Source organism: Triturus cristatus, chromosome 12 (genome assembly GCF_964204655.1).
Source record: "Triturus cristatus chromosome 12, aTriCri1.1, whole genome shotgun sequence".
Classification (NCBI taxonomy): Eukaryota; Metazoa; Chordata; class Amphibia; order Caudata; family Salamandridae; genus Triturus; species Triturus cristatus.
The window spans coordinates 827,707,789-827,731,623 of NC_140595.1; the positions used below are offsets into that span (position 1 = coordinate 827,707,789).

Consider the following 23,835-nt stretch of genomic DNA (forward strand, 5'->3'; position numbering starts at 1 on the left):
CCACCTTCTCCACCCACGTTGGCCTGCGGAGGTATAAGCGGCTGAGCTTCGGGATCTCGTCAGCGGCCGAAGTTTTCCAAAACGCCATACGGGAGACTCTCTCGGGTCTCCAGGGAGTCATCAACCTAAGTGACGACATTCTGGTGTTCTCACGAACTCTGGAAGAACACCATCGGCATCTGCGTGACACGCTGCAGCGGCTAGCGGATAGTGGACTCACCCTGCACGAGGCCAAGTGCTCCTTCTACCAGGAGTCGGTCGAATTCTTCGGCTACATCTTCTCGAGGGAAGGCCTGAGAGTGGATCCGAAGAAAGCGGTAGCGATCCGCGCTGCCCCGAGGCCCACATCGGCCACCGAGGTCAGGAGCTTCCTGGGGATGGCAACCTACTGCGGGCGGTTCATTCCCAATCTGGCGTCCCTGTCGGAGCCGCTCCGGCTTCTCACGAAGAGTGGTCACCCGTGGACCTGGACGGCCAAGGAAGATATGGCGTTCCAAGCGGTCAAGGACGCGCTGATCGATGACAAGGTGATGGCGTACTTCAGGCCCCACCGGCGGACAGAGGTGGTGGTGGACGCGAGCCCCGTGGGGCTGGGCGCGGTCCTGATGCAGGAGACGGAGGCGAAAGAATGGGTCCCGACCGCGTATGCCAGCAGGGCTCTGACGGCTACGGAGATGAGGTACGCGCAGATCGAGCGGGAGGCGCTGGCCATCAAGTGGGCCTGCCAACATTTCCATCTCTACCTGTATGGGCACGACTTCCGGGTGGTCACCGACCACAAGCCCCTGGTTCCGCTCTTCGCTGGCACGGCGAGGCTAGGGCCCCCGAGGATCGAGAGATGGGCAGTCCAGTTACAAGCGTACCGATTTGAGGTCGTGTTCCGACCCGGGGCCAGCAACCCAGCGGACTTCCTGTCCCGCCACCCGGAGCCGGTGCGCCCTGATCAGGCGGATGAGGCGGAGACGGAGGAGTTCGTCCGACTAGTGTCGCAAGCTGCATGCCCGGTGGCACTCACGTTGGAAGACATCGGCAAAGCCACGGAACTGGACGACTGCCTCGTGAAGGTGAAGCGCACGCTGGCGACCCACCACTGGCGGAACTTCCTGGATGGAGTGCAGGCCCTCACCGAAGAGGAGAAAGTGTATCGACAGCAGGTGTGGAACGCGCGGAGTGAACTCAGCGAGGGGCCGCACGGCGTGGTCCTGCGAGGAGCAACCCTTGTCATCCCGATGAGTCTCCAAGGAGAGGTGGTCAGGTTGGCACACCAAGGGCATCAAGGCATCTCCAAGACCAAGGCAAGGCTGCGGAGCAAGGTGTGGTTCCCGCGGATGGACGCGCTGGTTGAGGAAGCCATCCGCAGCTGTCACTCGTGCAACATCACGGGGGGGGAGCCGACGCCTCACCCAGTGATCACGGAGGAGCCCTGTCTGGAACCCTGGTCCAAGCTGAGTATAGACTTTGGTTCGTTCCCGGATGGGCGACACACCTTAGTGGTGGTGGACTCACACTCCAAGTTCCCGGTGGTGGAAGTAGTGTCATCAACGGCGTTCAGCCAGGTGCGAGCGGCGCTAGATCGCATATTTGCCATGATGGGCCTGCCGGAGGAAGTCCGATCGGACAACGGGCCCCCGTTCCAGGGGCGAGAATTCCAGGAATACCTTGCGGCTCGAGGAGTCAGACACAGGAGGATTACCCCGCAGTGGCCCCAGGCGAATGGGGAGGTGGAGCGTTTCATGCGCACGATGAACCGGGCGCTGAGAATTGGAGTCGAGCAAGGAGAAGATGCGGATCAGTGCCTCTCGCAGTTCCTAAGTGCCTACCGGCGGACCCCCCACTGTACCACCAGGTGTGCGCCAGCGCACCTTCTGTTCAAGAAGGCCCCCAGGGACAATATCCCGGCGAGTCATGTGTGGCTGCCCACGCCGCTAGACCAAGAGGCGGCGCAAGGGAGAAGGCGGACCTCCAACGAGAAAGCCAGTCTGAAGAGGAGAGCCCGGGGGAGGAGTCTCCAGGTGGGAGACGGGGTCATCCTGAAGGACCGGTACCCGAATTGGAAGTATCGTACCCCGTTCGAACCGGAGGTGTGGGAAGTGACCGGAGTGCGGGGCACCATGGTGTCCGCCAGGAGAGGGACGCGGACAGTAACGCGAAATGCGTCTTGGTTCAAACGAATAACATCTGGCGTCCCCGAGACCGACCAGGAGGAGGAAGAGTTGGAAGCCCCGGAGGGGTGCGGCTCACCAGGAACGCCGGCGAGCCCATCGCAGAGCGCAACCCCACTGCCCGGGGCGGGCGATCGAGAAAGCGGGCCCTCCGCCGAGACAGAGGTGCCCAGTGTCTGTGGGGCAGGAGGTACAGGCCGAGGAGACGCTCCCAGGAGCCGGCCGTATGGACTTCGGCCAAACCCGGCCCCAAGTAAGAGACTTTGCGTGGTGTGCACAAGAACTGAATGGTTTGGCGATAAATGATCTCTGTATCTGAAAGATTGGAGGGATGTGGTAACGGAGCCACCCGGCCCGTTCCAGCACGCTACTCACGCACCCACGCACCCGGAGGGCGGGCACGCCCGACGGTATAAATAAAAGGGCGCGAGACCGCTCGAGGTCTTCGGCCCACTCCAGTAACCCCTGCTGTTGTGTCCTTTTGTGTCCTGCCCCCATAGGCCTCACCACCCCTTGGTCTGCCACCCTCAAACACCACAATTAGGACATAACTATGAAACGCCACTAGAATAAGGTGCCGCAAAAAACGTAAAAGTCTCCCGCAAAATGTTCCTTGTTTGTGCTGCAAAATGACCCGGGTCTGGCTGAGGCAGCCTAGGGTGGAGCGCATGCAGGGGGCGCGCGCTCAGTGCTGCCACCTACCGGAAGTGCGCTCTTCTCATCAGTAGTCCTTCTTTTGTGTTCACGGGGGGGGGGGGGGCGCACAGCGACGAAGCTGACGGCGTAACCATGGCAACGGAGAGTGAGGCGCCGAATGATGATGTCACTGGCAGGGCGCCGAGTTTAAACGGACTCCGGGAGTGGAAGGAAGGAAGGACGGTGGCCGAGGTGAGAAACCGAGGGAGGTGGAGGGGTGTGGGCCCTGGGGGCGGCACTTGCACGGCACGGCACACCGACCCTGCCTCTGCCGCGTAGCGCTGCCTCGGTGTCAGCTGCTGTCTGCCCCTGCCTTAGCACAGCAACTGACCCAGAGTAAACAGAGCCCTGCGTGCCCCGCAGAGGGCCCTACGGGGAGGACCGACCAGCTGCAGACCGACCCCCTGCAGACTATCCTGCCTCCACTCCTTCACTGGAGGCCGCAAGCTCTCTCTCTCTCCAAGCTGTGGGCGCCACCCCAGCGCCCGGTCTCTCTGCCCGTCGAAGCTGAGGTGTAGGGTATGTCCCCGCACCCCACCAGCTCGGGGCCAGTTGCTTCTGGGTGCCCGACTCACCGAGGGCTCTACATCAGCTCTTCATGGCCAGTGGTGACAGCCACGTGTTGATATCACTGCGGCTATGAGAGCACTCTTTGGGGTCTCCATGCCTGTGGCGTCTGCAGCGTGAGCTGCACCTCACTGGTGTGGCAGCGGAAATGAATGCATGTGGTGTCTGGCGCTTCTGCTGCACCTCGCTGGTGTGGCATCAGTGGGAATGAATACATGTGGTGTCTGGAGCTTGACCTGCACCTCACTGGTGTGGCAGCGGGAATGGATGCATGTGGTGCCTGGAGCTGCACCTCTCTGGTGTCGCATCAGCAGCAGGAATGAATGCATGTGGTGTTTGGAGCTTGAGCTGCACCTCACTGGTGTGGCAGCGGAAATGAATGCATGTGGTGTCTGGCGCTTCAGCTGCACCTCGCTGGTGTGGCATCAGTGGGAATGAATACATGTGGTGTCTGGAGCTTGACCTGCACCTCACTGGTGTGGCAGCGGGAATGGATGCATGTGGTGCCTGGAGCTGCACCTCTCTGGTGTCGCATCAGCAGCAGGAATGAATGCATGTGGTGTTTGGAGCTTGAGCTGCACCTCACTGGTGTGGCAGCGGAAATGAATGCATGTGGTGTCTGGCGCTTCAGCTGCACCTCGCTGGTGTGGCATCAGTGGGAATGAATACATGTGGTGTCTGGAGCTTGACCTGCACCTCACTGGTGTGGCAGCGGGAATGGATGCATGTGGTGCCTGGAGCTGCACCTCTCTGGTGTCGCATCAGCAGCAGGAATGAATGCATGTGGTGTTTGGAGCTTGAGCTGCACTTCGCTGGTGCTGCATCAGCAGCAGGAATGAAGGCACGTGGTGTCTGGCGCTTCAGCTGCACTTCACTGGTGTGGCATCAGTGGGAATGAATACATACGGTGTTTGGAGATTGAGCCGCACCTGATGTGGCATCAATGGGAATGAATGCATGTCGTATCTGAAGCATGGGCTGCACCTCACTGGTGTGGCGTTAGCGGGAATGAAAGCATGTGGTGTCTGGCACTTCAGCTGCACTTCACTGGTGTGGCATCAGTGGGAATGAATAAATGTGGTGTCTGGAGCTTGACCTGCACCTCACTGGTGTGGCGTTAGCGGGAATGTTAGCATGTGGTGTCTGGCGCTTCAGCTGCACTTCACTGGTGTGGCATCAGTGGGAATGAATAAATGTGGTGTCTGGAGCTTGACCTGCACCTCACTGGTGTGGCGTTAGCGGGAATGAATGCATGCATTGTCTGGAGCTTGAGCTGCATCTTGCTGATGCGTCATCAGCAGCAGGAATTAATGCATGTGGCGTCTGGAGCGTGAGCTGCACCTCACTGGTGCGGCATCAGCAGTAGAGATGAATGCATCTAGCGTCGAACTTGAGCTGCACCTCAATGATGCGGCATCAGCAGCGGTAATGAATGCATGTGGTGTCTGGAGCGTGAGATGCACACGATGTGGCATCAGCGGGAATGAATGCATGTGGTGTCTGGAGCTTGAGCTGCACCTCACCGATGCAGCATCAGGAGCAGGAATGAATGCATGTGGCGTCTGGAGCTTGAGCTGCACCTCACTGATGTGGTATCAGCAGCAGGAATGCATGTGGTGTCTGGAGCTTGAGCTGCACCTCACCGATGCAGCATCAGGAGCAGGAATGAATGCATGTGGCGTCTGGAGCTTGAGCTGCACCTCACTAGTGTGCATCAGCAGCGCAAATAAATGCATGTAGTGTCTGGAGCTTGAGCTGTACCTCATCGATGCATTAATAGGAATGAATGCATGTGGGTCTGGACCATGAGCTGCACCTCGTTGGTGCGGCTTCAGCTGCAATGAATGCATGTGGTGTCTGGAGCTTGAGCTGCACCTCGCTGGTGCGGCTTCAGTTGCAATGAATGCATGTGGTATCTGCAGCTTGAGCTGTGCCTCACTGGGGCGACATTAGCAGCAGGAATGAATGCATCTAGCGTCGAACTTGAGCTGCACCTCACTGATGCGGCATCAGCAGCAGGAATGAATGCATGTGGTGTCTGGAGCGTGAGATGCACATGATGTGGCATCAGCGGGAATAAGTACATGGGGTGTCTGGAGCTTCAGCTGCACCTCACTGATGTGGTATCAGCAGCAGGAATGCATGTGGTGTCTGGAGCTTGAGCTGCACCTCACCGATGCAGCATCAGGAGCAGGAATGAATGCATGTGGCGTCTGGAGCTTGAGCTGCACCTCACTAGTGCGGCATCAGCAGCGCAAATAAATGCATGTAGTGTCTGGAGCTTGAGCTGCACCTCATCGATGCTGCATCAATAGGAATGAATGCATGTGGCGTCTGGAGCTTGAGCTGCACCTCACTAGTGCGGCATCAGCAGCGCAAATAAATGCATGTAGTGTCTGGAGCTTGAGCTGCACCTCATCGATGCTGCATCAATAGGAATGAATGCATGTGGTGTCTGGAGCGTGAGCCGCATCTCGCTGGTGCGGCTTCAGCGGCAATCAATGCATGTGGTATCTGGAGCTTGAGCTGCACCTCGCTGGTGCATCTTCAGTGGAAATGAATGCATGTGGTATCTGGAGCTTTAGCTGCACCTCACTGGTGCTGCATCCAGAATGAATGCATGCGGTACCTGGAGCTTGAGCTGTGCCTCACTGGGGCGACATCAGCTGCGGAGATTAATGCATGTGGTGTCTGGATATTGAGTTGCACCTTACTGGTGCGGCATCAGCAGGGGGAGTAAATGCATGTGGTGTCTGGAGCGTGAGCTGCACCTCGCTGGTGCCGCATCAGCAGCGGGAATGAATGCATGTGGAATCTGGAGCTTGAGCTGCACCTTACTGGTGTGGCATCAGCAGGGGGAGTAAATGCATGTGGTGTCTGGAACGTGAGCTGCACCTCACTGATGCCGCATCAGCAGCAGGAATGAATGCATGTGGTGTCTAGAGCTTGAGCTGCACCTCACTGGTGCAGCGGCAGCATGATTTAGTGTATTTGGTCTCTGGAGCTTGAGCTTACCTCACTGATGCCGCATCAGCAGCAGGAATGAATGAATGTGGTGTCTGGAGCGTGAGCTGGCCCTCACTGGTGTGGCATCAGCTGCGGAGATTAATGCATGTGGTGTCTGGATATTGAGTTGCACCTTACTGGTGAGGCATCAGCAGGGGAGTAAATGCATGTGGTGTCTGGAGCTGAGCTGCACCTCGCTGGTGCCGCATCAGCAGCGGGAATGAATGCATGTGGTATCTGGAGCTTGAGCTGCACCTTACTGGTGTGGCATCAGCAGCGGTAGGGAATGCATGTGGTGTCTGGAGCTTGAGCTGCACCTTGCTTGTGTGGCATCCGAAGCAGGAATGAAGGCGTGTGGTGTCTGAAGCATTAGCTGCACCTCACTGCTGTGGCATAACTAGCGGGAATGAATGCTTGTGGTGTCTGGCGCTTGTCCTGCTACTCACTGGTGTGCCATCAGCAGCAAGAGTGAATGCATGTGGTGTCTGGAGCATAAGCTGCACCTCACTGGTGTGGTATCAGAAGCGGGAATGAATGCATGTTGTGTCTGGGGCTTGAGCTGCACCTCAGGGGTGCGGCATCAGCAGCGGGAATGAATTCATGTGGTGTCTGGAGCGTGAGCTGCACCTCACTGGTGTTGCATCGGAAGCGGGAATGAATGCATGTGGTGTCTGGAGCTTGAGCTGCACCTCAGGGGTGCGGCATCACCAGCGGGAATGAATGCATGTGGTGTCTGGAGCTTGAGCTGCACCTCACTGGTGCGGCATCAGCAGCGGGAATGAATGCATGTGGTGTCTGGAGCGTGAGCTGCACCTCACTGGTGCGGCATCAGCAGCGGGAATGAATGCATGTGGTGTCTGGAGCGTGAGCTGCACCTCACTGGTGCGGCATCAGCAGTGGGAATTAATGCATGTGGTGTCTGGAGCGTGAGCTGCACCTCACTGGTGCGGCGGCAGCAGGATATGGGTGCATGTGGTGTCTGGAGCTTGAGCTGCACCTCACTGATGCCGCATCAGCAGCAGGAATGAATGCATGTGGTGTCTGGAGCTTGAGCTGCACTTCACTGATGCCACATCTGCAGCAGGGATGAATGCATGTGGTGTCTGGAGCGTGAGCTGCACCTCACCAATGCCGCATCAGCAGTGGGAATGAATGCATGTGGTGTCTGGTGCTTGAGCTGCGCCTCAGTGATGCGGCATCAGCTGCAGGAATGAATGAATGCATGTGGTGTCTGGAGCTTGAGCTGCACCTCGCCGATGCAGCAGCAGGAAAAATGCATGTGGTGTCTGGAGCTTGTGCTGCTCCTCGCTGGTGTGGCATCAGCTGCGTGAATGAATGCATGTGGTGTCGGCAGCTTTAGTTACACTTCACTGATGCCGCATCAGCAGTGGGAATGAATGCATGTGGCATCTGGAGCGTGAACTACACCTCGCTGGTGCCGCATCAGCAGCGGGAATGAATGCATGTAGCGTCTGGAGCTTGAGCTGCACCTCGCTGGTGCGTCATCAGCAGTGGGAATTAATGCATGTGGTGTCTGGAACTTGAGCTGCACCTCATCGATGCGGCATCAGCAGCATGAATGAATGTATGAATTAACCGGATTTGTAGAGCGCACGGCTACTCGGCAAGAGTGTCCCGGCGCTACAATCTCACACTAACAGACACCAGACCCACAGACACAGCATTGAAAGAGCCAGGTTTTGAGCCGTTTCTTAAAAACCGCCAGGTCAGCCGTGGCTCTGAGAGAAGCCGTTAGTTGGTTCCACACTTGAGCTCCTAGAGCCCGAAAGATCTGCCCCCCCCGCACCCGGGCAAGGCGTACTCTGGACGCAGGCCTGTCCCATGTAGGATGACCTCGGGGATCAGGCAGGCAAGTAGTGGCTGACTCTTGCCCTGAAGTAGCCGGCACCCCCACCATGAAGGGCTTTGGAAACATTACCAGGGCCTTAAACTTTATCCTTTTACTCAATGGGAACCGGTGTACTGCCATAAGATGAGAGGCCACGTGGGATCTGGGCTTAAGCCTAAGGATCAGTCTGGCTGGGGCATTGTGAACCTCTTGTAGACGGTGGAGGATAAAGCCTGGAAGGCCCAGGTACAGAATGTTCGCAAAGTCCAGTCTGGAAGTAACCAGAGCCTAGACCACGGTTTTCTTGGTGACGAGTGAAAGAAGGGGAAGTAACTTTCTTAGCATGCGCAGCATGCCAAAGCAGATGCCCACTAAGGACTGGACTTGGGGTCTCATAGAGAGCGCGCTGTCAATGTGGATGCCGAGGTTCTTAACCGTATGTGGTGTCTGGAGCTTGAGCTGCACCTCACTAATGCAGCATCAGCAGCAGGAATGCGTCTTGGGTTGCGTCTGGCCCCTGCACACAGGCTAAGAGATCGTGCTGGACTGCTTCTTCTGGAGCTCGGTCAGTCTGATTTTCTCACAACTGCACTTTGTGATACATTATCACGTCAACCACATAAGTTTGCCTCTTAAGTTACAAGAACCTCTGCGTTGGTGTCTCCTCTGCAGTGGAGAACCAACCAGGAGAATCATCTGGACCATTAGTAATGGTCAATGATGATATCCTTGTCTTTGGAAAGACACAGGAACAACTGGACTCGCTTGTAGAAGTACGCCGCGACCTTCATGACATGAATTTGACACTAAACAAAGAAGTGTCACTTTTGCACGCATTCCATCAAGTCTTAGAAACTCAATTTTTTTCAAAGATGGCTTGCGTCCTGACATAATTGAAGGCCTCGCGTCAGTGCCTGCTCCTGATAACGTGTCAGCTCTCGGGTATAGCTAACTACCACACTGGGTACATCCAGGATTTTGCTGCAATAAGTTTACTGTTGCACAATCTTACCAAGAAGGTCCAGCCTTACAGAAGGCAATGAGACGATCAAGTCTTGTATCACCAAAGCATTTGGCGTGGCTTACTTTGACCCTGCACTACACACTCTGGTAATTGTTGATGCTAGGACGATTGTTCTGTGTTGAGCCTATTGTGGCCCTGAAGCTCCTACATTAAGTACTGCATATGCCAGCCTCATCCACATTCAGTGGTTGTGGGACTTTTCAATACATGCATAGTTGCATATATAATGTCACATTTTGAGTCCATCCATCAATAAACTTTAATCGGTCGTCAGACCATAAAAGTACATCTTAGGTCAATCAATCAGTGGAATTATAGAGCGATACTTGTCACCCGTGCTAATTTGACATTCTGCAATTCCCCATGTGATGTATATGTATTGTGATTTTATTTGACTTGTTCCATGTGGTTAAAAGATGTGTTTTCAGAAAGCACTGGCTCTTTGAGATGACCAGGTACGGAGTAAGAGCCCGTGGAGAACGGCGGGTAGTGGTGGCCAGAGTGTTGATAAAAAAGTCACTGACAATATCGACAGAAGAGGTCTTGAGTATTTGACTTGCTGACAGATTTTTTTGTTGAAAAACAGCAGCAAGGCTTCATACTTCTTTGGAGGGTGTCACAGGGTGGAGAAAACGTGTAGTGGGCTAGGCCTGGGAAAAGGGGAATGCCCTGATGGGGCTAGGCAAACAGCAAGTATTTATGAACTATTCCTCTTCAACGCAAGCCTGCTGTGCTTCAGCCGTGGGCTTCCAGCTGCAAACTATGCTTTGTTAGTGCCAGGTTGCACACTCGCCGTGTTATATGAAAGACAAAGTAACTGCAATACCAAATTTCTTTACACGCGAGTCATTATTTGAGTTTTTCCACAAAAGGCACGTGAAAGGCAATAATTCATACACATTCCAGTAGTTTATTTCCTCTTAGGAGGCTCGTACCTCCCAAGCTGGACTCTCCATTCCAGTAGTCTTGTTTCCTGTTGAGGCTTGTACCACCTAAGCTGGATTCTTCATTCCAGTAGTCTTGTTTCCTGTTGAGGCTTGTACCACCTAAGCTGGATTCTTCATTCCAGTAGTCTTGTTTCCTGTTGATCGAGGTGCGTACCTCCTTAGCTTGACTCTCCTTTCCAGTGCTCTTGTTTTTTGTTAGGAGGCTCATACCTGTTAAGCCTGACTCTCCATTCCAGTAGTCTTATTTCCTGTTAAGAGACTTGTACCACCTAAGCTGGATTCTTCATTCCAGTAGTCTTATTTCCTCTTAGGAGGCTCGTACCTCCCAAGCTGGACTCTCCATTCCAGTAGTCTTGTTTCCTGTTGAGGCTTGTACCACCTAAGCTGGATTCTTCATTCCAGTAGTCTTGTTTCCTGTTGATCGAGGTGCGTACCTCCTTAGCTTGACTCTCCATTCCAGTGCTCTTGTTTTTTGTTAAGAGGCGAATACCTGTTAAGCCTGACTCTCCATTCCAGTAGTCTTATTTCCTCTTAGGAGGCTCGTACCTCCCAAGCTGGACTCTCCATTCCAGTAGTCTTGTTTCCTGTTGAGACTTGTACCACCTAAGCTGGATTCTTCATTCCAGTAGTCTTGTTTCCTGTTGATCGAGGTGCGTACCTCCTTAGCTTGACTCTCCATTCCAGTGCTCTTGTTTTTTGTTAGGAGGCTCATACCTGTTAAGCCTGACTCTCCATTCCAGTAGTCTTGTTTCCTGTTGAGGCTTGTACCACCTAAGCTGGATTCTTCATTCCAGTAGTCTTGTTTCCTGTTGATCGAGGTGCGTACCTCCTTAGCTTGACTCTCCATTCCAGTGCTCTTGTTTTTTGTTAGGAGGCTCATACCTGTTAAGCCTGACTCTCCATTCCAGTAGTCTTGTTTCTTGTTGAGGCTTGTACCACCTAAGCTGGATTCTTCATTCCAGTAGTCTTGTTTCCTGTTGATCGAGGTGCGTACCTCCTTAGCTTGACTCTCCTTTCCAGTGCTCTTGTTTTTTGTTAAGAGGCGAATACCTGTTAAGCCTGACTCTCCATTCCAGTAGTCTTATTTCCTCTTAGGAGGCTCGTACCTCCCAAGCTCGACTCTCCATTCCAGTAGTCTTGTTTCCTGTTGAGACTTGTACCACCTAAGCTGGATTCTTCATTCCAGTAGTCTTGTTTCCTGTTGATCGAGGTGCGTACCTCCTTAGCTTGACTCTCCATTCCAGTGCTCTTGTTTTTTGTTAGGAGGCTCATACCTGTTAAGCCTGACTCTCCATTCCAGTAGTCTTGTTTCCTGTTAAGAGGCTTGTACCACCTAAGCTGGATTCTTCATTCCAGTAGTCTTGTTTCCTGTTGATCGAGGTGCGTACCTCCTTAGCTTGACTCTCCATTCCAGTGCTCTTGTTTTTTGTTAGGAGGCTCATACCTGTTAAGCCTGACTCTCCATTCCAGTAGTCTTGTTTCCTGTTGAGGCTTGTACCACCTAAGCTGGATTCTTCATTCCAGTAGTCTTGTTTCTTGTTGATCGAGGTGCGTACCTCCTTAGCTTGACTCTCCATTCCAGTGCTCTTGTTTTTTGTTAGGAGGCTCATACCTGTTAAGCCTGACTCTCCATTCCAGTAGTCTTGTTTCCTGTTGAGGCTTGTACCACCTAAGCTGGATTCTTCATTCCAGTAGTCTTGTTTCCTGTTGATCGAGGTGCGTACCTCCTTAGCTTGACTCTCCATTCCAGTGCTCTTGTTTTTTGTTAAGAGGCGAATACCTGTTAAGCCTGACTCTCCATTCCAGTAGTCTTATTTCCTCTTAGGAGGCTCGTACCTCCCAAGCTGGACTCTCCATTCCAGTAGTCTTGTTTCCTGTTGAGACTTGTACCACCTAAGCTGGATTCTTCATTCCAGTAGTCTTGTTTCCTGTTGATCGAGGTGCGTACCTCCTTAGCTTGACTCTCCATTCCAGTGCTCTTGTTTTTTGTTAGGAGGCTCGTACCTCCCAAGCTGGACTCTCCATTCCAGTAGTCTTGTTTCCTGTTGAGGCTTGTACCACCTAAGCTGGATTCTTCATTCCAGTAGTCTTGTTTCCTGTTGATCGAGGTGCGTACCTCCTTAGCTTGACTCTCCATTCCAGTGCTCTTGTTTTTTGTTAAGAGGCGAATACCTGTTAAGCCTGACTCTCCATTCCAGTAGTCTTATTTCCTCTTAGGAGGCTCGTACCTCCCAAGCTGGACTCTCCATTCCAGTAGTCTTGTTTCCTGTTGAGACTTGTACCACCTAAGCTGGATTCTTCATTCCAGTAGTCTTGTTTCCTGTTGATCGAGGTGCGTACCTCCTTAGCTTGACTCTCCATTCCAGTGCTCTTGTTTTTTGTTAGGAGGCTCATACCTGTTAAGCCTGACTCTCCATTCCAGTAGTCTTGTTTCCTGTTAAGAGGCTTGTACCACCTAAGCTGGATTCTTCATTCCAGTAGTCTTGTTTCCTGTTGATCGAGGTGCGTACCTCCTTAGCTTGACTCTCCATTCCAGTGCTCTTGTTTTTTGTTAGGAGGCTCATACCTGTTAAGCCTGACTCTCCATTCCAGTAGTCTTGTTTCCTGTTAAGAGGCTTGTACCACCTAAGCTGGATTCTTCATTCCAGTAGTCTTGTTTCCTGTTGATCGAGGTGCGTACCTCCTTAGCTTGACTCTCCATTCCAGTGCTCTTGTTTTTTGTTAGGAGGCTCATACCTGTTAAGCCTGACTCTCCATTCCAGTAGTCTTGTTTCCTGTTAAGAGGCTTGTACCACCTAAGCTGGATTCTTCATTCCAGTAGTCTTGTTTCCTGTTGATCGAGGTGCGTACCTCCTTAGCTTGACTCTCCATTCCAGTGCTCTTGTTTTTTGTTAGGAGGCTCATACCTGTTAAGCCTGACTCTCCATTCCAGTAGTCTTGTTTCCTGTTGAGGCTTGTACCACCTAAGCTGGATTCTTCATTCCAGTAGTCTTGTTTCCTGTTGAGGCTTGTACCACCTAAGCTGGATTCTTCTTTCCAGTAGTCTTGTTTCCTGTTGATCGAGGTGCGTACCTCCTTAGCTTGACTCTCCTTTCCAGTGCTCTTGTTTTTTGTTAAGAGGCTCATACCTGTTAAGCCTGACTCTCCATTCCAGTATTCTTATTTGGGGAGTACAAGTTGTGAGTGTCGTGGACGTGTGCATGTGGGGTCAGGAGAGGGTATGCCAAACACGGGATAAGTGAGGGGTGTTGATAGACTAGGATGATATGTAGGGGAATAATTTGGGTTGATTACGAGGGGTGGTTGGTTCAGAATTGCTAGGATATGCGTAGGGTATAGATAAGGTTTCCTTAGCATGATACTTTTTATTTTTTGTATTTATTGTATTCAATGGTACAGATCATGTTACAAATGTTATTTAGAACAAAACAGTAATAGTGGTTCTTTTTAAAAAAAATCAGTTACCCCTGAAGAAGGCTTTACAAGCCCGAAATGCATTGGGTCATTATGGAAAAGCACTGCCTATGATGATGTATGCATTTTCGTTGTGTTTGCAGAAAAAGGCCTGGATGGGCATATCTAGAACATTTGAAGCTTTGAAAAAGCATGAAAATCTTGCATGTGGATTTGAAAAAAGGAAAAAAAGGTTCTCAACGACTGAAGAAATGTAAATAAACAGTCAAACGATGGATGAACATATTGAATCTGAGTATCTTTGTATACTTTTGACCTCGTTATGCGACTGGGTTGAGGCGAAATCACGCTCCACACTCATTTGATTCCGTACACACTCAAACCATAACCCTCAGACCATGCTGCTTAGTTGGGAAGCGAGAACCTCACAGATCCTAAACTGGCGGCTGCAAACAGCAGCATTGGAGGATCAGGCTTTCTGCAGCTCCCCGGAAACGGCATTGCTTGAATATTTTGAGCACAATGCCGGCTCCACGGACTCTCCCTTGACAGAATGGGAGGCCTTTAAGGTCACGACTAGGGGCTCTGCCTGGGCCTTACATGGAGCATTCGTAAGCAACTGGACGCCTCTCTGGCGGCTATTGAACGGAAGCCCTGTCACTGGGAATCATTGTACGTCACCCACTCTGGTGCCAAAACACAATTAAACACTATGCAAGCGGAACGGTTAAAACTCCTAGATAAGCTGCGTTGTCACAACTACTTAGCTCACTCACGACGTACCCACGCAACGTCTGATAGGCAGGTAAACTACTTGCATACCTAATTAGACAGGAGCACCCACACCGTCCCATACATTCTGTAAGAGACGAGCTAGGGCAAATGAGATGCACACAACTGGACATTCACACAGCCATAACTAGACAGTACTCTATGCTTTAAGCTTCCAGCTCGCATCGGGACTCCCAACAAATAGGCTCTTTTCTGGACTCTATTGATTTGCCTACTCTACCTCTTGACCAGCACCTAATATTGGACTCCCCTTTAACAGTAGATGAAGTCCGGGAAGCGCTGTTGTCACTGGCATCATGGAAAACACTCAGGCCAGATGGACTCCCTACAGAATGTTTTAAGACGTATGCGAAAGTCCTTTTGACACGCCTGCATGCACTCTTTACCTCTGCAGTAGACAGCTCTGCCCTGCCACCTTCTTTATGCATGGCTAATGTAGTCTTATTGAAACCAGGCAAGGATCCCACAGCCCCGGAGTCTTACAGACCCCTAGCGATCTTAAACATAGACTACAAAATATTGGCGAAGCTCTTCGCTAACCGGCTCGAGCCCTACATTCCCTCCTTGGTGCATCGGACCAGAACGGGTTAGTCCAGGTCCGAAACACCGCTGTCAACCATCGCCGCTACTTCAGAGTGGCAGTATATGCCCCACTGAACTGGCCCCGCTCGGGCTGCCTGGTGCTTGACCTCGAGAGAGCCTTTGACACTCTCAAATGGGTCTATCTCTTTGCAATCTTACCTAGGTTCGGCATAGGCCCCTTCTTTCTTAGCATGGTCAGGCTGCTGTTCAAGCATTCAACGGTCCGTGTTAAAACAGGGCCCTATATCTCTGACTCCATAAGTGTAGGTTGCGGGACCCGACAAGGCTGCCCGTTATCCCCCCTTCTTTTCTCCCTAGCAGTAGAGCCACTGGCGTTATACATCCGCTCGCGTGTGGACATGGGTATACCCCTGGGAGACGGCATACACACAATCTGTTTGTATGCTGACAACATTCTGCTGTATGCGAGAGACCTACACTCCATCCCTCCCTCTTTAGACTTAGCACTTTCGATATTCGTCACGGCACTACGTGTCAATGCAGCGAAGTCCATTCTTTTTCCTTTCTCTCTGGCCGCCCTAGACCTGGGGTATTCACTGGGTGCGTTCCCAGGGCCATGGTGTACTGGCACCTTCAGATATTTGGGGGTCCGTATATACCGGAACAAAACCGACCTATTCGAGGGCAATGTCACCAAGCCACCTCTGCTATTCAATTGAAGATGGCCTTCTGGGAAACTCTCCCATTGGCCGTCTCTGGCAGAGTTGCCCTCACAAAGATGGTGATCCTTTCTCGCCTTCTTCACTATGTCACTACCCTACCTATCTTCACCCCCCCCCCCCCTTCCTTTTTCTTTAGATGGGAAAAAATAGTCAGAGATTTTGTCTGGGGGGATTCTAGGCATCGAGTTTCCATGAAGAAGCTTTATTTACCAACAGGGCAGGGCAGACATGCTGTGTCTAACCTCAAGCACTGTTACCTAGCCACTCAGTTACAATGGATAGCCAGATGGCTAGCTTCTCGATATTTGTCAGACACAGCCACTCTACTAACTCCTTTATCACATCACACTCTACTTTACATGTTCCACCCATGTGCAAAAAAGCCTAGGAATACAAACTCTTTACTACTCACAATAGCATACAAATGTTACCGTGGGAGCCTATTTATCACTTATGGCACCACACCATAGGTCCCTGCTATCCCTTTATTGGGAACGCCAAGGGGAAGTTCACCTACCACGGCAGCAGATCTGCGCTGCTGGGAAACAGCAGGTATCCACGACACAGGGGATCTATTTCGCCATGGTACCCTCATCCCATACGCAGAGCTTATTTCAGAGGAGGGCATACATCTGGGACATTTCTTATTATACTGTGCACTCATAGTCACTCTATCATCCAGGTGGGGCAGCCTCACCTCGGAAACTGCCACACACCATATGATCCAGTGCTTACACGTAATGGGGGAAGGGAGCCACCTGGCGTCGTCCCTCCGTCAACATACGATTATGCTGGCCCCCTTAAAACAATTCTGGGAGGACATTCTGGGGTGTGCCCTCTTAGACAAGGAATGGCCGGCCGTGTTGGAGGGTCCAACGCGCGTCCCTCGTAATCAGTGCTTTTGCCAGATTCAGTTATTGATCCTACACCGGGCGTTTCCGTCCCGGCCCAGATTAATAAGAACTTTCACCGCACTGACTCAGTGTGCCAAACGCTGAACTACTGCCCGTGCTATGGCATTGTCCCGCCCTTGGAGAGTTCTGGGATGACATAGCAATCACCCTGGCCTGTTGCACCTGACGTGACATCCCTTTTCATTTGGAGGTATATATTTTGCACCTCTTTAAGAGGAGCAAGAAAAACAGGGCCACCTCCCGATTTCTAGATCTGGGCCTAGTTACAGCAAAGCGCCTAATCACCAAATGTTGGGAAACTCCGATGGCCCCACATGCAATAGCCTGGCGCCGTTCATTGCTCAACTGAGCCAGGGCGGAAGGGGTGGCCCTCCGGTGGGAGGACCTGGTGGGACTTTGCAAGTTTCCCCTAGCCAGGAGTTAAGGGGGCTATTGTGACTGATCTACAGGGTCTAGATACACCCGCAGAGGACTCCCAGGGGGGGATGGGAGACTAGGCGGTCCAAATGTTGCAACCTGAAGTCGCTTCTGTGGAGACACAGGTAGGGCAGAGTTCCACAATTACTGATCAGCCAGTTCATACATACGACATTCAGCACCTACTACAAGCAGATAGTCCTCTGATGTAATACACCACAGCAACAGGTCACAGGCGGTTATTCCTCCCCTCTATTGACTTCTTTTGTCCTCATTTTGTTGAACCCTACTCCAACTGTTCAAATATGCAACATAACACTCATAGCCCATAGGCACGTTACCTACCACATGGCCATATCCAGTCATTACTGTCACTGGTGTGGGACCCTGTGAGATAGGATCCTTGCTTTTCTCATGCACGCCATGCTAAACGCACGCTAGTGCCACTGTCCCAGCATCAGTAGGTTTCAGATGTGTTTTAATATGTACAATGTCATTAAACAAATGTTGTTCCTTAAAACGAAATGTCAACAAAATTATTTAAGCAAAAAGAGGCTCATACCTGTTAAACCTGACTCTCCATTCCAGTGCTCTTTTTTCCTGTTAATTGAGGCTCGTACCTCCTAAGCTTCACTCACCACTCCAGTAGTCTTAACTCCTGTTAGGCTCGTACCTCCTAAGCTCGACTCTCCATTCCTACGGTCTTGTTTCATGTTAAGAGACTCTCATACCTCCTTAGCTTGACTCTGCATTCCAGTGGTCTTGTTTCCTTTTAAGAGGCTCGTACCTCCTAAGCTCGATTCTCCATTCCAGTGGTCGTGTTTCCTTTTAAGAGGCTCGTACCTCCTAAGCTTTACTCTCCATTCCAGTAGTCTTATTTCCTGTTATTCAGCGCCAAGATACCCTTCTGGCTGAACGTGCGCTTCACAAATACACATATTATGTTATGTTAGTTGGGGCTCGTACCTCCTAAGCGTGACTTGCCATTCCAGTGTTCTTGTTCCCAGTTAACTGAGGCTCCTACTCCAAAGCTTGGTCCTCCTAAGCATTAGAGGGGTGGCTTTTCAAAGGTGGAAGCTGGAACTTCAGCTTAGAGTGTAGCCACTATGTGTGGCACCAGAGACCTGACTGTATCCAGCACTGTAGCCACAATTCTCTCCCTTTTCTTCAATTCTACGAATAACTTCAGTGTAAGTTGCAGACGGTGTACAAGGATGGACCTGTCCAAATTGAATTTGAAGGAAACGCATTGGCTTGCATCGTGAGTCTGTACCAGCCTGTACACATACAAACTATTTTCGCTTTCATGGGTATGGAATGAAATGTACAGTTGTGCATTGCTGGTGTTTGATTGAAACCTTTGACTCAATAATAGAGCAGTCCAAGAAATCTACAGAGGGCAGTGTGGCCCACTGAAGCACTCTCAATGTAAAGAGTTGTGAAGGCATACAGAGCTCTCTGCATCGAAGGTTTAACCCGTTTTGTGTCTATGGGGAAATGTGTTTATACATCTGGTGCCACCCCTTGTATCCGCCAGTGAGGGAGCCGTGCTTGCACCCTTCACTCCTTGGATGCTCTAATGGGCGTACGTTGGCACATGGCAAGAGACATCCCACCACCGGGAATGTCATGCCACAAGACCACATGCAGATTTAGAAAATTGAATAAGGGGCGGAGCAAGAGCAGCGTCTGTGGAGCGGTGTCTGTGGAGCGGTGTCTGTGGAGCAGCGTCTGTGGAGCAGCGTCTGTGGAGCAGTGTCTGTGGAGCGGTGTCTGTGGAGCGGTGTCTGTGGAGCGGTGTCTGTGGAGCGGTGTCTGTGGAGCGGTGTCTGTGGAGCGGTGTCTGTGGAGCGGTGTCTGTGGAGCAGCGTCTGTGGAGCGGTGTCTGTGGAGCAGCGTCTGTGGAGCGGTGTCTGTGGAGCGGCGTCTGTGGAGCGGCGTCTGTGGAGCGGTGTCTGTGGAGCGGTGTCTGTGGAGCGGTGTCTGTGGAGCAGCGTCTGTGGAGCGGTGTCTGTGGAGCGGCGTCTGTGGAGCGGTGTCTGTGGAGCGGTGTCTGTGGAGCGGTGTCTGTGGAGCAGCGTCTGTGGAGCGGTGTCTGTGGAGCAGCGTCTGTGGAGCGGTGTCTGTGGAGCGGCGTCTGTGGAGCGGCGTCTGTGGAGCGGTGTCTGTGGAGCGGTGTCTGTGGAGCGGTGTCTGTGGAGCGGTGTCTGTGGAGCGGCGTCTGTGGAGCGGTGTCTGTGGAGCGGTGTCTGTGGAGCGGTGTCTGTGGAGCGGTGTCTGTGGAGCAGCGTCTGTGGAGCGGCGTCTGTGGAGCGGCGTCTGTGGAGCGGTGTCTGTGGAGCGGCGTCTGTGGAGCAGCGTCTGTGGAGCGGTGTCTGTGGAGCGGTGTCTGTGGAGCGGTGTCTGTGGAGCGGCGTCTGTGGAGCGGTGTCTGTGGAGCAGCGTCTGTGGAGCGGTGTCTGTGGAGCAGCGTCTGTGGAGCGGTGTCTGTGGAGCGGTGTCTGTGGAGCGGTGTCTGTGGAGCAGCGTCTGTGGAGCGGTGTCTGTGGAGCGGTGTCTGTGGAGCGGTGTCTGTGGAGCGGTGTCTGTGGAGCGGCGTCTGTGGAGCAGTGTCTGTGGAGCGGCGTCTGTGGAGCGGTGTGGCGTTTCCGGCACATTTGTGCTGGCAATTCTTTCTTACTGCTAACTTTAACTGCCCCACACCTATTCCGTCATATGTCCTCCATTTGCTGCCAGCACCAACCACCCAACTGTTTATCTCTTGTACTGCATAACAGAAACCCACCTTGAAAACCCTCCCAACTACTGTCTCTTGCTAATTGCTTTAATGCTGCATTATAATTCCACCATTAAAACTATTCTAAAAATGTCCTCGTTCGAATATGCCTCAAACCCCCTCCCCAGTGGTGGTCCTATTAGCAGTCTCCTACCTGCAGCCCTTTTCCTATTTCACTGTATTTTAAAACAAAACATTGTTTCTCTCTCTCTGGCATAGAACACGCCTAGCTCCCGGGGAGGCAGCGAAACTTCTACAAAGAACATGCTTACTGCAGCAGCCTCCTGAACATGGGGCGCTGTGGATACAGCAGTAACCAAAAAAGTACACAAATGGAGGTAGAGCGCAACAGAATGTCCCACATTCATACGTTACATTACACGTCTGCTTGTTTTTCAAGTGCAAATATTAGCAGATATTGTCCTGAGGTCACCCCATTTAACTGCAAAGGCAGGCCTCTGATTCCTCCCGCCAATAACGAGAAAGATGTATTAAGGTCTAGTACTTTGGCTCCTCATAATAATAATAAAGTGATTTATATAGCACATAGGTACTTCCACTGAAATGTCCCAGCGCTAGGGTCTTGCTCCCAGAGGTCAGACCAGACCGTACACTACTGAGACAACACAATTCAAGCAGCCAGGTTTTTAGATTTTTGCAGAGAGTTCCTTTTTTTGTTGTAATTTGAAGAGGAAGGGAGTTCTGCAGCTTAGCTGCTAAGAAACTAAAAGAGTAGCCCCAATGCGTGCTCTCTTTGCAATGGGGGTGCATGCCGACAAGGCCCCAGCAGATCTTGGGTTCCTTGTAGGAGAATTGGGCTTAAAAAAGGGTGCAAGTAACATGGGCCCTTATCCTTAGCGACCCTATAACAGTAGCACATGGCTTTGAAAGAGAGCCAGTTCTTCAACGATAGACCGTGCCATTTGGAAAGTGCAGAGCCCCCAGACGACCGTCTAGGAACATTCAGCACCAGACTGGCTGCCATGTTCTGCACAAGCTGAAGTCTTCAGCTGAGAGGCTCCCAAATACAGGATATTACAATAGTCCAGCCTGGCTATAATCAAGGCCTGGACTACAGTCGTTCTGGCGGCTTCAAGGGGAAGTCCATGGCTCTTCTTGAGAGATTTTATGATCCCAAAACACTTGCCCGCTAAGGCTGTGATCTGACCATCAAAAGAAAACTTTGCATCGAACCAGGTGTCAAGGTTTTCGACTTCCGGCTTCGGGGGAGGTAGAGGACCAAGCACATCTGGCCACCAGGCAGAGGACCCAATCAAAGGCCGCTTACCCAAGACTACCTCAGTATTCCCGGGATTAAGTGTAAGACAATCCAGGTCCATCTACTTGGCCACCTCCGGAGCAGAACTGCCATGTTGGCGTCCTTCGGTGACGGGGTGATAATCCGCTGCGCATCATCGGCATAAGATATATGATTTTGATCCCGTATCGCCCAATGATAACAGCCAATAAGTGCTATTCAGTTGGTTGACAAACATCTGTTTTCTTTTAAGAGATCCCTCGGGTAAACATGTGTTCTACAAATACGTTTATCGAATGTTTTTTGTTTACTTAAGTTGCACCATGTGATGCAGTGGTGCTTGGAGCAGTCAGTCAGGTATATGAGGGTATATGGGACACATCAGATGTTGCCCAGACTTGCAAAACTGATAAATAACTGATTCTGACCCAGCCCATCTGAGGTGATTGACATGTGACTGACTGTGTCCATCTCTGCTAACCTTTCAGTGACGTGATGGGATCTGAGCCTCTCCTAAAAGCCTTTCAGATGCAAATCTGTCTTGTGGCTGACCCTTGCCCATGCCTATAGCCCTAATACAAGTGATCATGCCACGTGACAAATGATCTCTCACGCCTGCCAGCCAGGCTGTGGTAATGCGGATGATACACCTTACTCCAAGGCTGCTTCCGTTTCAATGATATTCCTGACAAGTGTGTGCAGTGCTGCGTCCTGTTCTGTGCCCCACCTTTAGCCAGTCTGAGCTTTTGAGACAGAAGCTCACTGTCTCCTGCTACTTATGCTTTTTTCATTTGTAAAGTGTGGACTCCAACTGTCTGCATGGAAATTTCTTTTGGCTCATAACCAAAAACTGGCTGCTGGAACCAAGAACTGGTTGCTAGTTTAGAACAGGACATGGGGCCACTGAGCAGATATGAGACAGTTCTACAAACATTCCAGATGCAGGCTAGGGAGCGACAGTCATGCATGCAATAAAATATAAACTATGTTATTAGCAAGGAAGGTCAGCCAGGTGTACCCTTGGTATACTAGGATAAAAAAAAAGCATACACAACAGGAAAATGTGAGCATGGTATTATGCTGCTTAGGTCAATGTAGTGACTTTATTCCTTCTAATCACATGAAAAACAAACAACTATTGAAGAGAAGCAGCTAAAAACCTGGCTCTTTGAGCTGTCCCACTAGGACCTAGGTTTGGTTAGAGTCTCGCTCAGCGGCAGGATACCCTCCTGGGTGATGGCGCGCACTACAAATCTGCATAACGTAACACAACATAAGATTTTAACCAGGTCATATTCAACTGGCTCTCAAAGGTCCCCGGTGTGCAGAATTCCTATCGATAATTGGCCAGATTAAGGAGTCGAGGTAGGAACTGATGGTTAAAATGGAGAATCTTTGGCAGCTTATGTAACATTGAAAATGAAGAGATAGTGTCAATTGAAGGTGTTGTGAGGGCCACTGAAGACGGGGAGCACACTTTCAGCGATTTTACAGGTATTGGATAACAAGCATTTGCAATGCAACTGGTCTCGCATTTGTGAACGTTAGAGCTATTGGTGATACTGTTTTTTATGTATTTTTTTGTATGCTGTGGAGTGGATGTATGTTTGTAGTGGAATTATGTGGCTTGAATTGGAATTGTTAGTTGTGGAATTGTGTGGTGTGGAGTGGATTTGTGTAGTAGACATATGTGGATAGTAATTATGTGGTATTGAGTGTACTGGATTTATGTGCAATGGGGTTGTGTGTGATGGAGTATAATTATGTGGAATGATTTTTTGTGGAGTGGTATGTAGTGGAGTTTAATTGTGTGGTGTGCTGTTGAATTTTGTGGTGTGGATTGGAAATGTGTAGAGTTAAATTGTGTGGCATGGAAGTGTGTGACATTGAGTGAAATTATGCTGTTTGGAATTGTGGCATGGTGTGGAGTGTATTTGTGTGCATTGTGTTACCAAGTTTAACAATTATGAAACATAGTTGCAAAGGAAGACGGCCTTTCATTGCACAGAAATTCACAAAACTAAAACATGTTGCTCCCACCCAAAAATATCAGAAACGCACAAGTCTCTTCAATTTCAGACCCAAGCAAAGAAGGAGCTGTAAACAAAACATGCATGTTCAGCATGAGTAGGGAAAAAAGAAAATAGCTCCAAGACCAAACACTTCAACACACCGGTGGAAACTGATCAGTAGCTAAGCACTGCTTTCTGGGCATTAACAAACAACCACTAGTACTGGCCAAGGTAATAGGCAGCAGTTTCTCTTGATCTATCCTACGTGGTTAATTTTTAGGTCGAGCCTAGCGTTGCAGCGCATGCGCTGCATGCCATATTGTAATAGAGACAGATGTGGAAGTGCCGTGGAAGCCCCGCCCATATTTGTAATTGGCTTCCGATTGAAAATGAGCCTTCTTAGTCCCTTCTTGTTACCGCCCTGTCTTCTTTTGGGACCGCCAATCAGGACTGGATCTTTTACTTGCGGCGGTATTCTCCTTCATTAGTCGGTAAGCACTATTTTGGCTATGGCACCGCATGTTTATTTTTGCATCGCGCTTTCACTTTACCAAAAGCTGCCGCCCCACCCCATGAGTGCGGTGGGGCAGCAGCTATTGTAAAGTGAAAGCGCGGTCCACTGCTTTGGACGGGACCTATAATGGTGTTAAGACGGCCCTGCAGTAAGAGGCTTGTTTTTTACAGCTTTATGTTAAGTGCTTCAATGTCACTACAGTCACTTCAAATGGCTCAGAAT

The 23,835-nt window shown here is 51.1% G+C and overlaps 1 protein-coding gene across 2 annotated transcripts in view; it reads left to right on the forward strand.

Annotated features, from left to right (window-relative positions):
- Nucleotides 1–2,968: 2,968 nt before the first annotated feature.
- PPP1R35 (protein phosphatase 1 regulatory subunit 35) overlaps nucleotides 2,969–23,835 on the forward strand; it is an 89,628-nt gene continuing 68,761 nt past the window's right edge. Inside the window, exon 1 of one of the 2 annotated variants that reach the window (XM_085638045.1) lies at nucleotides 2,969–3,050. The gene's annotated coding sequence lies outside the window, so the exon portion shown is untranslated. Of the gene's footprint in view, nucleotides 3,051–3,356; nucleotides 3,378–23,835 lie in introns of those variants that run through there. The other variant, XM_085638046.1, reaches the window with a different exon arrangement.